The sequence below is a fragment of the Rana temporaria genome, chromosome 11 (assembly GCF_905171775.1).
Source record: "Rana temporaria chromosome 11, aRanTem1.1, whole genome shotgun sequence".
Taxonomy (NCBI): domain Eukaryota; kingdom Metazoa; phylum Chordata; class Amphibia; order Anura; family Ranidae; genus Rana; species Rana temporaria.
Genome location: NC_053499.1, coordinates 1,765,781 through 1,783,769, shown reverse-complemented (window position 1 = coordinate 1,783,769; position 17,989 = coordinate 1,765,781). Strand labels below are relative to the sequence as shown.

The following is a 17,989-nucleotide window of genomic DNA, read 5'->3' as shown; positions in this document are numbered from 1 at the left end:
CAAACCACTTACCTCCAAACTTGCGACGGCGGATCCTAAATCCCCCGGCGGAATTCAAATTCCGCGGCTAGGGGAGTGTCATATTTAAATCAGGCGTGTTCCCGCGCCGATTTAAATGCGCATGCGTCGTCCGTAGAATTTCCCGGCGTGCATTGCTCCCACTGACGTCACTAGGACGTCAGCGGTTGCGACGTGAGCGGGACTTGCGACGCGCGTGTGTTCGTGAATCGGCGTACGCAAACGACGTAGGAAAATTCAAATTCGACGCGGGAACGCCGGCTATACTTAACATTGGCTGCGCCTGATAAAAGAAGGGGTAAGTATACGACGGAAAACCGCTACGGAAACGACGTAAGAACACTGCGACGGGTCCGCGTACGTTCGTGAATTTTCGTATCTCGCTGATTTACATATTATTTATCGTAAATCAGCGGGAACGCCCCTGGCGCCATTTTTAAATTTAAAAAAAGATCCGACAGTGTAACACATTGTAACACTGTCAGATCTTATGCCGCGTACACACCATCACTTTATGTGATGAAAAAAAATGACGTTTTTAAAAACGTCACTTTAACTGACTGTGTGTGGGGGAAAACGTCGTTTTATGTCTTGTAAAAAACGACCAAAAAAAATTGAAGCATGCTTCAATTTTATGTGTCGTTTTTCAAAAGTGCACTTTTTACTTCACAGAAATTGACCGTGTGTAGCAAAAAACGTCGTTTTCTAAGACGTTTTTTCATCCACGCATGCCCAGAAGCTACTTATGAAGCGAGCTTCAATGGTAAAACGTGGTGAACGTAACCTCACTTTGCAGGAACATTGTGAGAAAAACGATGGTGTGTAGGCAACTTCGTCTTTGAAAATTGAAGTTTCAAAAACGTCATTTTTTACTTCACAGAAAGTGTCGTTTTTTTTCATCACATAAAGTGATGGTGTGTATGCGGCATTAGCCCTATCTATGCGTATGTGATTCTATGAAACAGGCACATAGATAGGACCAGTGTAAGTCAGAGATACGATGGGGTATCTGTAGATTCACCGTCGTATTTCTTTGTGAATCTGGCCCATTGACCCGGATTCAGAAAGAGTTTACGTAGGCGTATCTATTGATACGCCGCGTAAATTCTAGGATGCACCGGTGTATCTTCTTTCTGTTTTCAGAAAGCAAGATACGCCGAAAGATACGACTGATGCAAGTCTCTTACGCCGTCGTATCTTAGTTGCATATTTACGCTGGCCGCTAGGTGGCGCTTCCGGAGATTTACGCGTAGAATATGTAAATGAGCTAGATACGCCGATTCACAAACGTACGTCCGCCCGGCGCAATTTTTTACGTTGTTTACGGAAGGCTTTTTCCGGCGTAAGGTTACCCCTGCTATATTAAGTGTAGCCAATGTTAAGTATGGACGTCGGGCCAGCGTCGAATTTTCCGTCGATTACGTCGTTTGCGTAAGTCGTTCGCGAATAGGGCTGTACGTAAGTTACGTTTACGTCAAAAGCATTGACTATTTGCGGCGTAAATTGGAGCATGCGCACTGGGATACGTTCACGGACGGCGCATGCGCCGTTAGTCAAAAACGTAATTTACGTGGGGTCAGCCTTCATTACCATACCACAATCCCACTGCATGGATAATTTGAATTCCGCGGGCTTACGCCGGACCACATACGCTACGCCGCCGTAACTTAGGGCGCAAGTTCTTTCTGAATACAGAACCTGCCTCACTAAGATACAGCGGCGTAGCGTATCTGAGATACGCTACGCCTGCACAAATTTACGCCGGGCTTTTTGAATCCGGCCCCAAGTTTTCTTATATAAATAATCTAAATATATATATAATTATTACTGTGTATATATATATATATATATGTTTATATATATATATATACATATATTACAGTAATAAATATATTATTATTATTATCACGCACAGAAGCGAACGCATACGTGAGCAGCGCCTGCATATGAAAACGGTGTTTAAACCACATGTGAGGTATCGCCGCGATCGGTAGAGCGAGAGCAATAATTCTAGCTCTAGACCTCCTCTGTAACTCAAAACATGCAACCTGTAGAATTTTTTAAACGTCGCTTATGGAGATTTTTAATGGTAAAAGTTTGTCGCCATTCCACGAGCGGCGCGTGATTTTGAAGCGCGACGTGTTGGGTATCAATTTACTCGGCGTAACAATATCTTTCACAGTATAGGAAAACATTGGTCTACCTTTACTGTTGTCTTATTTTTTAATAAAAAAAAAAGTGCGCTTGTAAGACCGCTGTGCAAATACGGTGTGACAAAAAGTATTGCAATGACCGCCATTTTATTCTCTAGGGTGTTAGGGAAAAAAAGTATAATGTTTTGGGGGTTCTAAGTAATTTTCTAGCAAAAAAAAATTTTGTTTTTAACTTGTAAAACAACAAATCTGAAAAAGAGGCTCGGCCCTTAAGTAGTTAACGTGCAAGCAACAAACGTCAGAAATAAGGCTCAGACATGAAAGAGTTAAAAAAGAGAGAGAAGAGAAAAGATAGACTGAGGATGCAGAGACCCGGAACATCCACTAGGGGGAGTCTAGAGACTTGTTACAATGTTATATTCCCCCAAATTCTTTCTTGTAGATTTTAGGGTAATGACTGCGAATATTTTTGCACATAAAATTCGGATTCCTTACAAGGAGCGCGCCGGCCCCATCCCCCCCCTCTTTACTCATCTGCTGACTCAGAAATCGCTGCGAGCCGCGACAAAGTGCGAGGATCCTACAATGCGGATACATTATATATACTGAGGTTTTCTGTTCCCACCATGAACTGTCCAATGGCGTTGTTTTGTTAAAGCGTTTCATATCTACGTCTGTACAGGGGCGGACTGACAACTCATGGGGCCCCCGAGCAATAGAAGATTATGGGGCCCCCTAGTGGCATGGGGCCCTCGGGCAGTGGCCGAGTGACTCAATGGTCAGTCCGCCCCTGCGTCTGTATCGGTCACGCCGTTCGATCGTCACCCCGATTACCCCAAAGCCCGGGAACCGGCGGCAAATTTATTTTTTATTTTTTATCACTTTGTTGCCTTTTTATTGTATAAGAAATGAGAACAAAGAATCTTCACATCCGCGTCTGTCGGGTCGGAAAGTTTTGGCCCCGCCCCGGAGAGTCTCACTTCTCGGGTCACCGAAAAACAATTCCCTGCAGAATTTTAGTTTTGCCGACATTTGTAACATTCTTCCCAACTTCTTCTTTTTATTTTTTCTAGCTGAATGCGAGAAAGTCCAAAAGTCCCCAAAAAGAGTTTTTGAATTTTTTTCAATTATAATTTTTGTTTTTACTAGAATCCTAAAAAACTGCAATGTCACGATCACTGTCTGTGTGACCCCTCCGCCGCTGACTGTGTGACCCCTCCGCCGCTGACTGTGTGACCCCTCCGCCGCTGACTGTGCGACCCCTCCGCCGCTGACTGTGTGACCCCTCCGCCGCTGACCGTGTGACCCCTCCCCCACTGGCTGTGTGACCCCTCCGCCGCTGACTGCGTGACCCCTCTGCCGCTGACTGTGTGACCCCTCCGCCGCTGACTGTGCGACCCCTCCGCCGCTGACTGTGTGACCCCTCCGCCGCTGACCGTGTGACCCCTCCCCCACTGGCTGTGTGACCCCTCCGCCGCTGACTGCGTGACCCCTCCGCCGCTGACTGCGTGACCCCTCCGCCGCTGGCTGTGTGACCCCTCCGCCGCTGACTGTGTGACCCCTCCGCCGATGAGTGTGTGACCCCTCCGCCGCTGACTGTGTGACCCCTCCGCCGCTGACTGTGTGACCCCTCTGCCGATGAGTGTGTGACCCCTCCGCCGCTGACTGTGTGACCCCTCCGCTGATGAGTGTGTGACCCCTCCGCCGCTGACTGTGTGACCCCTCCGCCGATGAGTGTGTGACCCCTCCGCCGCTGACTGTGTGACCCCTCCGCCGTTGACGTGTGACCCCTCCCCCACCGGCTGTGTGACCCCTCCGCCTTTGACCATGTGACCCCTCCGCCGCTGACGTGTGACCCCTCCCCCACTGGCTGTGTGACCCCTCCGCCGCTGACTGTGTGACCCCTCCGCCGCTGACTGTGTGACCCCTCCCCCACTGGCTGTGTGACCCCTCCCCCACTGGCTGTGTGACCCCCTCCCCCACTGGCTGTGTGACCTCTCCGCTGCTGACTGCGTGACCCCTCCGCCGCTGACTGTGTGACCCCTCCCCCACTGGCTGTGTGACCCCTCCCCCACTGGCTGTGTGACCCCTCCCCCACTGACTGCTCGACCCCTCCACCGCTGACCGCGTGACCCCTCCGCCGCTGACCGCGTTACCCCTCCGCCGCTGGCTGTGTGACCCCTCTCCCATTGACTGTGTGACCCCTCCGCCGCTGACCTGTGACCCCTCCGCCTCTGACTATGTGACCCCCTCCGTCGCTGACCTTGAAACCTCTCCATCCACTGACTGTGTGACCTCTCCGCCCCTGGCCATGTGACCCCTCCCCCTCAGGCGGGATGGATTTCTGCTGATAAACATATTTTCTTCCTATAAGAGAGTCCAATGTGCCAAATTTTACCAACATCACGAGAAAAGGACGCTGGACCGACAACAATCCGCTGCGTTGAAGTCAACAAGGAAGGGCGAGTCTGACATTCATGGGGCAAAACTTCAATATGACCCCCAGCAACCTTCCCCCTGTGACACCCGGCAACGCCAGCTGGAACAGCGGTGTCATTGATTCTATCATGAAGGGGCCCATTATAACAAATTCACTGTGCAGACGGCTCCAAACTTTCACACAGCCGTCTCTAATAACTCCGTAATGATCAAATATGTGTATTTCCGGTGATCCTCTGCGCCATCTAGTGGGCATAAGGTGATATCTTCTTAAATTCATCATTCAGGAAAGTACCACATTATGACCACTAGATGTTACGTTTTTTACGTCGTTTGCGTACGTCGTTTTCGCCGTAAGGCTGCTCCTGCTATTAGGAGGCGCAGCCAATGGTAAGTATGGACGTCGTTCCCTGCGTCACAATTTTCAAAATTTGCGTCGTTTGCGTAACTCGTTCGTGAATGGCGCTGGACACCATTTACGTTCACGTCGAAGCCAATGACGTCCTTTCGACGTAATTTACCGCAATGCACATCGGGAAATTTTCCAGACGGACCATTCGCAGTACGTTCGGCGCGGGAACGCGCCTAATTTAAATGATCCACGCCCCCTACGGGATCATTTAAATTACGTGCGCTTACGCCGGCCCCTTTTACGAAACGCCCCCGCAAATTACGGAGCAAATGCTTTGTGAATGCAGCGTAGCTCTAGTAATTTACGGAGGCGTAGCGTAAAAACGATACGCTGTGCCACCGTATCAGTGCGCGCCCCTACCTGAATCTGGGCCACTGTGTGTGTATATATATATATATATATATATATTGTATGCCTGTATATAGAAACATTGTATATATGGAGACATTTCCCATCTCGGTTTTCTGTAGAAATTCTGGCTCTTCCTCTCTGCTGATCGTCAGGAAACCTGAACACCGCTCCGTCTTTGCAGGCGACATTCCAAGCAGTTTGCTACAAGTTCTCTCTTCCAGAAGTTTTCCTCGATTGTTTTTTTCGCGGCGACTCGTCACCATCGTCTCCGGAGGATCTTCCGCCGTCTCGTGTTTTGTGCTGAGTCGGCGGTCTTCTGCCTGGGAAGGTTAATCCGGGATTTCGCACCGACCGATGACATTGGTGGCACATCGGGGGGAGGGGGGGGGGATTGTTGTTGTTTTCGGTTCCCCAACTCCCCGGACAGAGATAATATCCCCGAGAGACAGCCGGGGGGCGCTCATCACTCCGACCCCCGATCGTTTGTTTCTCTGCGGCTTAAAATTCCCCAAATTCTGCATCACAGAGATTGTGTCTCCGGAATATCGCATCACTACGGGAACGTTTTATATATATATAGAGAGAGAGATATACACACTGTATATATAGAGAGAGTATACACACCGTATATATATATATATATAGAGAGAGAGTATACACACCGTATATATATATATATAGAGAGAGAGAGTATACACACCGTATATATATAGAGAGAGAGAGAGTATACACACCGTATATATATATATAGAGAGAGAGTATACACACCGTATATATATATATATAGAGAGAGAGAGTATACACACCGTATATATATATAGAGAGAGAGAGTATACACACCGTATATATATATAGAGAGAGAGAGATACACACCGTATATATATATATATAGAGAGAGAGAGTATACACACCGTATATATATAGAGAGAGAGAGTATACACACCGTATATATATAGAGAGAGAGAGAGTATACACACCGTATATATATATAGAGAGAGAGAGTATACACACCGTATATATATAGAGAGAGAGAGAGAGTATACACACCGTATATATATAGAGAGAGAGAGAGTATACACACCGTATATATATATAGAGAGAGAGAGTATACACACCGTATATATATATATATATAGAGAGAGAGAGTATACACACCGTATATATATATATATATAGAGAGAGAGAGTATACACACCGTATATATATATAGAGAGAGAGAGAGTATACACCGTATATATATATAGAGAGAGAGAGAGTATACACACCGTATATATATATATAGAGAGAGAGAGAGTATACACACCGTATATATATATATAGAGAGAGAATACACACCGTATATATATATATAGAGAGAGAGAGTATACACACCGTATATATATATATATATAGAGAGAGAGAGTATACACCGTATATATATATATAGAGAGAGAATACACACCGTATATATATATAGAGAGAGAGTATACACACCGTATATATATATATAGAGAGGGGGAGAGTATACACACCGTGGGCCGGATTCAGATACATTGGCGTATCTGTCCGGCCCGCGTAACGTATCTCCGATACGTTACGACGCTCTAACTTTGGGCGCAAGTTCTTTATTCACAGTGGGAGGAATAGTGTCCCATCATTGGTATCAGTGGGAGGAATAGTGTCCCATCATTGGTATCAGTGGAAGGAATAGTGTCCCATCATTGGTGTCAGTGGAAGGAATAGTGTCCCATCATTGGTGTCAGTGGGAGGAATAGTGTCCCATCATTGGTATCAGTGGAAGGAATAGTGTCCCATCATTGGTATCAGTGGGAGGAATAGTGCCCCATCATTGGTATCAGTGGAAGGAATAGTGTCCCATCATTGGTGTCAGTGGGAGGAATAGTGTCCCATCATTGGTGTCAGTGGGAGGAATAGTGTCCCATCATTGGTGTCAGTGGGAGGAATAGTGTCCCATCATTGGTGTCAGTGGGAGGAATAGTGTCCCATCATTGGTGTCAGTGGGAGGAATAGTGTCCCATCATTGGTGTCAGTGGGAGGAATAGTGTCTCATCATTGGTGTCAGTGGGAGGAATAGTGTCCCATCATTGGTGTCAGTGGGAGGAATAGTGCCCCATCATTGGTGTCAGTGGGAGGAATAGTGTCCCATCATTGGTGTCAGTGGGAGGAATAGTGCCCCATCATTGGTGTCAGTGGGAGGAATAGTGTCCCATCATTGGTGTCAGTGGGAGGAATTGGTGTCAGTGGGAGGAATAGTGTCCCATCATTGGTGTCAGTGGGAGGAATAGTGTCCCATCATTGGTGTCAGTGGGAGGAATAGTGTCCCATCATTGGTGTCAGTGGGAGGAATAGAGCGCCCTCAAGTGGTTAATCTCTATATGTCGAGCAAGTTATTAAAAATGTGAAAAAAGTCACCTCTAAGATTACATTCGCTCTTCGCCGCAACGCTGACCCCGAGATGCACTCAATATAAACGTTCCCTTTACCAGATATCCATCTGAGCGTTAATCCTTGTCCCCCGGGGGGAGGGGGGGGGGAGCCGAGGTCTTGTGTCATTGCGGAGATTGGGAGTGGTGAATGTTATTCTCCGGATCATCCTATAGATATAAAATTCCATGTGTATGAGATCAGGGTGATGAGCGAATCGCAATCCATCACATCGCTGAACTTAAACGGCTCTCGTGTGGCGCTTCGTATGAATTAGAACGGTTCTCGGGATCTCGGCGTCTGTGGGGCGGACGCCCGGCCTCTGCTGAGCTCTCCCAATTCCACCATTTATTGTACACTGTGGCCCAGATTCTCAATGGCGTTACGACGGCACAACACCATTTGCGGCGTCGTAACTCCTCATCTGGCCCGGGTATCTATGCGACGGATTCTTAGAATCAGTTGCGCATGGATACCCATTAGATCTGACAGGCGTAAGGCTCTTACGCTGTCGGATCTTAAATGCAATTTTTTTCCCGCCGCTAGGTGTCGCATCGTCGTTTTCCCCGTCGTCTATGCAAATTAGGTAATTACGCGAGATTCCCGAAACATACGCGCGGTCGACGCAGAGAATTTACGACGTTTCCGTAGCTTAAGCGACGCGTAAAGTTGCCCCTGCTATTATGAGGGGCAACCAACGTTAAGTATGGCCGTCGTTCCCGCGTCGAAAGTTTAAAAAATGACGTCGTTTGCGTAAGACGTCCGTGAATGGCGCTGGGCGCCATTTACGTTAACGTCTAAGCAAATGACGTCGGTGCAACGTCATTTAGCGCAATGCATGTCGGGTAATTTACGCGACGGAGCATGCGCAGAACGCTCGGCGTGGGAACGCGCCTAATTTAAATGGTGCCCGCCCCATTTGAATTGGGCGGGCTTGCGCCGGTCGCTTTTACGATACACCGCCGCAAGTTTACAGGTAAGTGTTCTGAGAATCAGGCACGAACGCTGTAAACCTGCGGCGCTGTAACGTAAATCACATCTCGTTACGCTGCCGCGGAGCAACGTAATTCTACGAGAATCTGGGCCTGTACATTTTTTTTTTTGCAACATTTTGTTTTCCAAAAATAATTTTAAGAATGTAACATTTCAGCCCCTCCCCCCCTCTATATGTGACGGGTCAAGGACCTCCGTCCTGACCGGCTGGCTGTGTGGATCCTGGCACCGGCAAACTTTGCCCCCACACTGTGCAGATAACGGTCTCTCCACCGAGAGAGAGAGGGGCGTCTCCGGATTTTACAGGGGAGCGGAGCCAATGATTCTGGAAATTGGAACTTAACCACTTCAGCCCCCCGGGAACTATTCGGCCGGCCAATGACCGGGGGCCACTTTTTGCGTCGCTTTAACTGACAATTGCGCGGTCGTGCGACACGGCTCCCCAAACAAAATTGACGTCCTTCCCCCCCCCCCACAAGTAGAGCTTTCTTTTGGTGGTATTTGATCACCTCTGCGGTTTTAATTTTTTGCGCTATAAACAAAAAAAAAGCGACAGTTTTGAACAAAAAAGCAATGGGGTAGATTCAGGTAGCTTTGCGCAGTTTTTACGGAGGCGCAGGGCACCGTTTTTGCCCTGCGCCCCCGCAAATTATCTGCGCTACCCTTGATTCAGGGAGCAGTAGCTCCGTAAATTGCGTGGGCGCTCCGGCAAAATGCCCGGCGTAAGCGCGCGCAATTTAAATGATCCCGTAGGGGGCGGGAATCATTTAAATTAGGCGCGTTCCCCCACCGAGCGTAGGGCGCATGCTCCGTCGGGAAACTTTCCCGACGTGCATTGCGGCAAATGACATCGCAAGGACGTCATTTGCTTCAAAGTGAACGTGAATGGCGTCCAGCGCCATTCACGATTCACTTACGCAAAGGACGTAAATTTCAAATTTTGCGACGCGGGAACGACGGGTATACGTAGCATTGGCTGCCCCTGCTAATAGCAGGGGCAGCCTTACGCAAAAACCGACGTACGCAAACGACGTAAACTGCATACGCAGGGCTCGCGTAGGGTTGTGAATCGGTGTTAGTATGCAATTTGCATACTATACACTGAGCACAACGGGAACGCCCCCTAGCGGTCATCGCAAGAATGCAGCCTAAGATATGCGGGCATAAGAGCCTTATACCACGCATATCTTAGGCTGCAGTCGGCGTAACGAGGTTCCTGAATCAGGAGCATTCGTAACGCCGGCGCAGGTAAGCAATTGCGCTGCGTAACTATGGTTACGCAGACGCAATTGCTCTTTGAATCTACCCCAATATTTTTAACTTTTTGCTATAATAAATATCCGCCAAAAATATATCTAAAAAAAATTGTTCCCTCAGTTTGGGCCGATACATATTCTTCTACATATTTTTGGTAAAAAAAAAAAATCGCGATAACCGTTTATTGATTGGTGGTATTTGATCACCTCTGCGGTTTTTATTCTTTACGTGATTTTTTGCGCTATAAACAAAAAAAGAGCGACAATTTTGAAAACAAAATGCAATGGGCCAGATTCACAGTTGAAATACGCCGGCGTATTTTCAAATTTGCCGCGTCGTAGCGCTGTTTTGAATCCTCAAAACAAGTTACGACGGCTTTAGGCTTCGATCCGACAGGCGTACGGATCGTAGGTGTAATTCTCCGGCGCCCGCTGGGTGGAGTTCGCGTTGTTTTCCTGCGTCGGGTATGCAAATTAGATGTTTATGGCGATCCACGAAGGTATGCGCGTTCGTCGCATTCGCTTACGTCGTCACTAGTCGGCTTTTCCCGTCGCAAAGTTACGAGTCCTCTTTAGGTGGTGTAAAATTACACCATCCATGTTAAAGTATGGCCGTCGTTCCCGCGTCAAATTACATTTTTAAATTTTTTTTGCGTAAGATGTCCGGGAATACGAAACGACGTAACGCACGTCGCCGTTCAAAAAATACGTTGGGGCGCCGTAATTTCGCGCAAAGCACGGCGGGAAATTTCCTAACGGAGCATGCGCAGAACGTTCGGCGCGGGAATGCGCCTAATTTAAATGGTCCCCGCCCCATTTGAATTAGGCGGGCTTGCGCTGGACGGCTTTACGCTACGCCGCCGCAAGTTTACACGCAAGTGCTTTGTGAATCAAGCACTTACGACGAAAACTTGCGGCGGAGTAACGTAAAAGGGATACGTTACGCCGCTGTAATTGTTCCTGAATCTGGCCCAATATTTTCAACTTGTTGCTATAATAAATATCCCCAAAACAATATATTAAAAAAAAATGTTTTCCCTCAGTTTAGGCCGATACGTATTCTTCTACCCTGATAAAGAAAATTGCAGTAAGCGTTTTATTGATTGGTTTGCGCAAAAGTTGTAGCGTCTACAAAATAGGGGGATAGTTTTATGGCATTTTTATTAATATATATATTTTTTTTACTACTAATGGCGGCGATCTGCGATTTTTATCGTGACTGCGACATTACGGCGGACACGTCGGACACTTTTCACGCCATTTTGGGACCATTGTCATGTATACAGCGATCAGTGCTATAAAAATGCAATGATTACTGTAAAAATTACACTGTGGCAGTGAAGGGGGTTATCCTGTAGGGGGTGCTGAAGGGGTTAAGTGTGTCCTAGGGAGTAATTCTAACTGTTAGGGGTGGCGTGTCTTGGCGTGACACGTCACTGATTGCTGTTTCCGATGTCAGGGAAAAGACGATCAGTGACATGTCACTAGGAAGAACGGGGGAGATGTTGGGCCAGATTCAGGTAGAACTTACGCCGACGTATCTGTTGATACGCCGCGTAAGTTCTAGGATGCGCCATCGTATCTCTGCGCCGTATTCAGGAAACCAGATACGCCTGAATTTTGGCTTAATACGACCGACATAAGTCTCCTACACCGTTGTATCTTGGGCGCATATTTACGCTGGCCGCTAGGGGCGCTTCCATTGATTTCCGCGTCGAATATGTAAATGACCTAGATTCACGAACGTACTTGCGCCCGTCGCAGTAAGCTACGCCGTTTACGTAAGGCGTACGTCTGGCGTATAGTTATCCCTCATAAAGCAGGGGTAAGTCAGGTTAAGGTATTGGCGCGGGAACAGCCGTCGTATTTTACGTTGTTTGCGTAAGTCGTACGTGAATGGGGCTGTGGGCGTAAGTTACGTTCACGTCGTAGGCATTGAGCCGTCGTATCTTAGGGAGTATATGCGACGTGATTCTGAGCATGAGCGCGCATGCGCCATTCGTTCAGCCCTTTATTTACATGGGGTCACGGTTAAATATAATACAACACGCCCACTACCTTCCAAATTTGAATTAGGCGGGCTTACGCCGGCCCATTTACGCTACGCCGCCGTAACTTAGGGAGCGAGTGCTCGCAATCTGAGGTTCCACTGTACATGAAAGTTTGTGCCCCCCCGGAGTTCAGCCTTAAAGACTTGTTTCCCCCCCCCCCCCCCCCCAATGCCAGGCGGGATCTGCCCCCCCCCCCCATGGTGCCAGATTTTGCTCAGATACGTGGCTGTTTCGCGTCCTTAGATGGGGGGGCCCCCGCCGATCGCTGCGCGTAATGCGTTTGGCATCTTAGAAATTCCGTAGATCATCCGCGCCTCTCCCCTCGCTCTGAGAAACGCGTCCCGGGTGGATTTAAGAACGTTGCTTTGGAAATATATCGATGTGAATTTAGAACGTCGTTTTGATGTATTCCTGAGCGCCGTGCGTCTGCTTTCTATTAAACCGTCTGATAAACGGCCCGTCAACCGTCGTTCCCCCCCCCCCCGTCTGCCCTCCGCCGCCGCGTAACGCTTATCACCCCTGTACCGCGAGGAAAGGACGCCCTTCGTATACTTTCTTAGAATCTCATTTAAAGTGGAAGTACGGCCAAACCTGACGGGGGCCTAACCCCTCATTACTCTATACAACGTGCTGCCCCTGCATACACTATAATACAACAACAAAAAAATGAAAACAAGATCTATCGCCCTCTATTGTCCTCCGGCGATATTTATTCAACCCTCTGTGTATTTCAGAATGACCTTCTCCATCGGATATAATTCAATATACATTATTTTATTTTTTATTAAAGGTCCCAGAGGTTTTTTATTTTTATTTTATTTTATTAAAGGGCCCAGAGGTCCCCAGGGCCCCAGATGGCAACCCCCCCTTTTTAAAAAAAATATATATATATATATTTTTTATATATTTTTTTTATTTCCTTTTTTCTTTATTAAAGGGCTACACCCCTTTTTTTATATATATATTTTTCTTTTCTAAAGGGCCCCCCGCTTCTCAATTCGCGGCAGCCCCCCCCCCCCTGCGCTTCTTAATTTCAGGTGGCAGGCAGCACCCCCCCCCCCCCCGGTTCTCTGCTCCAGGGGGCCCATGCCTAAAGCTGTGTAAGGGGCCCCATAATTCCCGATGGCGGCCCTGCGCACAGAGCTCAGTGATCTTGGCTCGATTCGTATTTCCGCCTTATTGGCGGCGGTCTGTCCCGGGAATCCTGATTTGTTTCACACATTTGCTGATTGATTCGGATCTATCCCCCTGATGAAGCCATTAGGCGAAACCTGTCGGGGATAATGTCGGAATATGAAATTCTCCGCCTAGATCAAACATTTGCCTTTTTCGAACATAAAAGTTTGATATTTTAAAAAACGAATCGGCTCTGTTGTACTTTTTAACGCTATTCCTATTAAAATTATTTTACTTTTTTTCTTTTACTATTCGGTTTCCATTACAGCGGAAACCTCGGATTAGGAGCGCGATCCGTTCCAGGAGAATGCTCGTAATCCAAAGCACTCGCATATCAAAGCGAGTTTCCCCATTGAAGTCAATGGAAACGAAAAATAATTAGTTCCGGATTGACTTCAATGGCATGCAATACCGCATGTGGCCAGAGGTGGGGGGGGGCGCTGGAGAGCCTCGGAAACAGACGTAATATATATATTTATTATATAATAATATATTATTTATATATATTTATATTTATTTATTATATAATAATATATTATTTATATATATTTATATTTATTTATTATATAATAATATATTATTTATTTTTATTTGTTTATTATTTATATAATAATATATTATAATATTATTTGTTTTCTGCACCATTATCCTGATTTTTGTTTTTTTTGTTTTTTAACCTTTCAGATGAAAAAGAGTTTCATACTTTTATTTATTTATTTTTAACGTTTGTTATATGGAGATCATTTTCTCTCCCCACAAGAATTGTATCGTTTTATTTCTCCTGTTCTTCCCTTTCTACAATGTAACCAACGGAGGCGCCATTGCTGAGCTTCTGAATATTTAAAGAAGAGATCGGGTTTGGTTTTGGTTTATATCGTCACTTCTGTGCTGCGGATTATTTCTCACTTCCTGCCTCATAAACGGGACAGGAAGTGGGGAGAAATCTCTGTAATGGGGATCTCATTGAAGCAATCCCATATACAGGATCATTGTTCAGGAAAGCTCCGCCTCTTATCATGGAAAAGCCATCCATGAGCTCCAGTCAGTGGGGCAGATTCAAGAAGCTATTGCGTCCGCGCAACCATAGGTTGCGCGGCGCAATAGCTGTTTTTCTCCCGCGTAGCGAATGCCCCTGATTCAGGAACCTCGTTACACCGAATGCAGCCTAGGATGTGACAGACATAAGCCTCCTTATGCCTTCATATCTCAGGCTGCATTCTTGCGTTGGCCGCTAGGGGGCGCGGCCATTGTGATCGGCGTATAGTATGCAAATTGCATACTACCACCGATTCACAAAAGTTGCGCGGGCCCTGCGTACGCAAGGTACGGAGTTTCCGTACGGCGACTTTAGCGCAAGGTTGCTCCTGCTGTAGCAGGGGCAGCCAATGCTAAAGTATAGCCGCCCTTCCCGCTCGTGAAATTTAAATTTCACGTCGTTTACGTAAGTGATTCGTGAATGGCGCTGGACGCCATTCACGTTCACTTAGAAGCAAATGACGTCCTTGCGACGTCATTTGCCGCAATGCACGTCGGGAAAATTTCCCGACGGAGCATGCGCTGTTCGCTCGGCGCGAGAGCGCGCCTAATTTAAATGATTCCCGCCCCCGGCGGGATCATTTACATTAGGCACCCTTACGCCCGGCTATTTAGCATAGCGCCCGCGCAATTTACGGAGCTACTGCTTCCGTGAATCGCGGGCATATCAAAATATTTGCGTGGGCGCAGAGAAAAATCTTTGCCCTTTGCCCACGCAAATATTGCGCGGATCTACCTGAATCTGGCCCAGTGACTTTGCCTAGGCTGAGATGATGTCACCAGTCTGCTGCAGGCAGGAGGGGGCGTTTCCTCAGTCTCCCCTCCCCCTAGCGATGATCAGACTAAACCCGTATCATTTATTTTTATGGTGACTTCTAATTTCTCTCTTTTAGGGGCAGAAGGATGGAAAGATGCGGAAATAGCAGCTCAGCGCCACGCAATCCCTGCGATTGTTGATTCGATTTGCGGCGGAACCAACATCAAGGTGAGGACCCTGCGTCCCGGGGGGGGGGGAGGGGGGGTAACAAACGCATGTTCTTCCCCAGACAGCACGTGGGGGGAGGGGCTTATATTAGACAATGTTGGAATAAAGTGTTCTGCATTGTTATGAAATTAGATTTTCCGATCTTTATATTCTCTTTCCATGCAATTATTTCCTAATGTCCCCTCCCCCCCCCCACAGTCACATCAGTCTCTGTACAGAGGAGCTTACACTCTAATGTCCACTCCCCCCCCCCACAGTCACATCAGTCTCTGTACAGAGGAGCTTACACTCTAATGTCCCCTCCCCCCACAGTCACATCAGTCTCTGTACAGAGGAGCTTACACTCTAATGTCCCCTCCCCCCCACAGTCACGTTAGTCTCTGTACAGAGGAGCTTACAATCTAATGTCCCCTCCCCCCCACATCACATCAGTCTCTGTACAGAGGAGCTTACACTCTAATGTCCCCTCCCCCCCACAGTCACGTTAGTCTCTGTACAGAGGAGCTTACAATCTAATGTCCCCTCCCCCCCACATCACATCAGTCTCTGTACAGAGGAGCTTACACTCTAATGTCCCCTCCCCCTCACATCACATCAGTCTCTGTACAGAGGAGCTTACACTCTAATGTCCCCTCCCCTCCCCCCCACAGTCACATCAGTCTCTGTACAGAGGAGCTTACACTCTAATGTCCCCTCCCCCACAGTCACATCAGTCTCTGTACAGAGGAGCTTACACTCTAATGTCCCCTCCCCCTCACATCACATCAGTCTCTGTACAGAGGAGCTTACACTCTAATGTCCCCTCCCCCCACAGTCACATCAGTCTCTGTACAGAGGAGCTTACACTCTAATGTCCCCTCCCCTCCCCCCCACAGTCACATCAGTCTCTGTACAGAGGAGCTTACACTCTAATGTCCCCTCCCCCACAGTCACATCAGTCTCTGTACAGAGGAGCTTACACTCTAATGTCCCCTCCCCCCCACAGTCACATCAGTCTCTGTACAGAGGAGCTTACACTCTAATGTCCCCTCCCCCCACACATCACATCAGTCTCTGTATCATAGGAGCTTACACTCTAATGTCCCCTCCCCCACAGTCACATCAGTCTCTATACAGAGGAGCTTACACTCTAATGTCCCCTCCCCCCACATCACATCAGTCTCTGTACAGAGGAGCTTACACTCTAATGTCCCCTCCCCCCACACATCACATCAGTCTCTGTACAGAGGAGCTTACACTCTAATGTCCCCTCCCCCCCACAGTCACATCAGTCTCTGTACAGAGGAGCTTACACTCTAATGTCCCCTCCCCCACATCACATCAGTCTCTGTATAGAGGAGCTTACACTCTAATGTCCCCTCCCCCCATAGTCACATCAGTCTCTGTACAGAGGAGCTTACACTCTAATGTCCCCTCCCCCCACAGTCACACCAGTCTCTGTACAGAGGAGCTTACACTCTAATGTCCCCTCCCCCCCCACATCACATCAGTCTCTGTACAGAGGAGCTTACACTCTAATGTCCCCTCCCCCCCCCACAGTCACATCAGTCTCTGTACAGAGGAGCTTACACTCTAATGTCCCCTCCCCCCACATCACATCAGTCTCTGTACAGAGGAGCTTACACTCTAATGTCCCCTCCCCCCCACATCACATCAGTCTCTATACAGAGGAGCTTACACTCTAATGTCCCCTCCCCCCCACATCACATCAGTCTCTGTACAGAGGAGCTTACACTCTAATGTCCCCTCCCCCCCCACATCACATCAGTCTCTGTACAGAGGAGCTTACACTCTAATGTCCCCTCCCCCACATCACATCAGTCTCTGTACAGAGGAGCTTACACTCTAATGTCCCCTCCCCCCCACAGTCACATCAGTCTCTGTACAGAGGAGCTTACACTCTAATGTCCCCTCCCCCCCACAGTCACATCAGTCTCTGTACAGAGGAGCTTACACTCTAATGTCCCCTCCCCCCACAGTCACATCAGTCTCTGTACAGAGGAGCTTACACTCTAATGTCCCCTCCCCCCCACATCACATCAGTCTCTGTACAGAGGAGCTTACACTCTAATGTCCCCTCCCCCCCACATCACATCAGTCTCTGTACAGAGGAGCTTACACTCTAATGTCCCCTCCCCCCCACATCACATCAGTCTCTGTACAGAGGAGCTTACACTCTAATGTCCCCTCCCCCCCACATCACATCAGTCTCTGTACAGAGGAGCTTACACTCTAATGTCCCCTCCCCCCACACATCACATCAGTCTCTGTACAGAGGAGCTTACACTCTAATGTCCCCTCCCCCCACATCACATCAGTCTCTGTACAGAGGAGCTTACACTCTAATGTCCCCTCCCCCACAGTCACATCAGTCTCTGTACAGAGGAGCTTACACTCTAATGTCCCCTCCCCCCCCACAGTCACATCAGTCTCTGTACAGAGGAGCTTACACTCTAATGTCCCCTCCCCCCCACACATCACATCAGTCTCTGTACAGAGGAGCTTACACTCTAATGTCCCCCCCCCCCCACAGTCACATCAGTCTCTGTACAGAGGAGCTTACACTCTAATGTCCCCTCCCCCCACAGTCACATCAGTCTCTGTACAGAGGAACTTACACTCTAATGTCCCCTCCCCCCACATCACATCAGTCTCTGTACAGAGGAGCTTACACTCTAATGTCCCCTCCCCCCACA

The 17,989-nt window shown here is 48.0% G+C and overlaps 1 protein-coding gene across 2 annotated transcripts in view; it reads left to right on the top strand.

Moving 5' to 3' along the window:
- Positions 1-17,989, top strand: part of DENND2B (DENN domain containing 2B) — a 170,014-nt gene that overhangs the window by 23,379 nt on the left and 128,646 nt on the right. The window contains exon 2 of one of the 2 annotated variants that reach the window (XM_040327872.1): positions 15,202-15,293. The gene's annotated coding sequence lies outside the window, so the exon portion shown is untranslated. Of the gene's footprint in view, positions 1-15,191; positions 15,294-17,989 lie in introns of those variants that run through there. The other variant, XM_040327873.1, reaches the window with a different exon arrangement.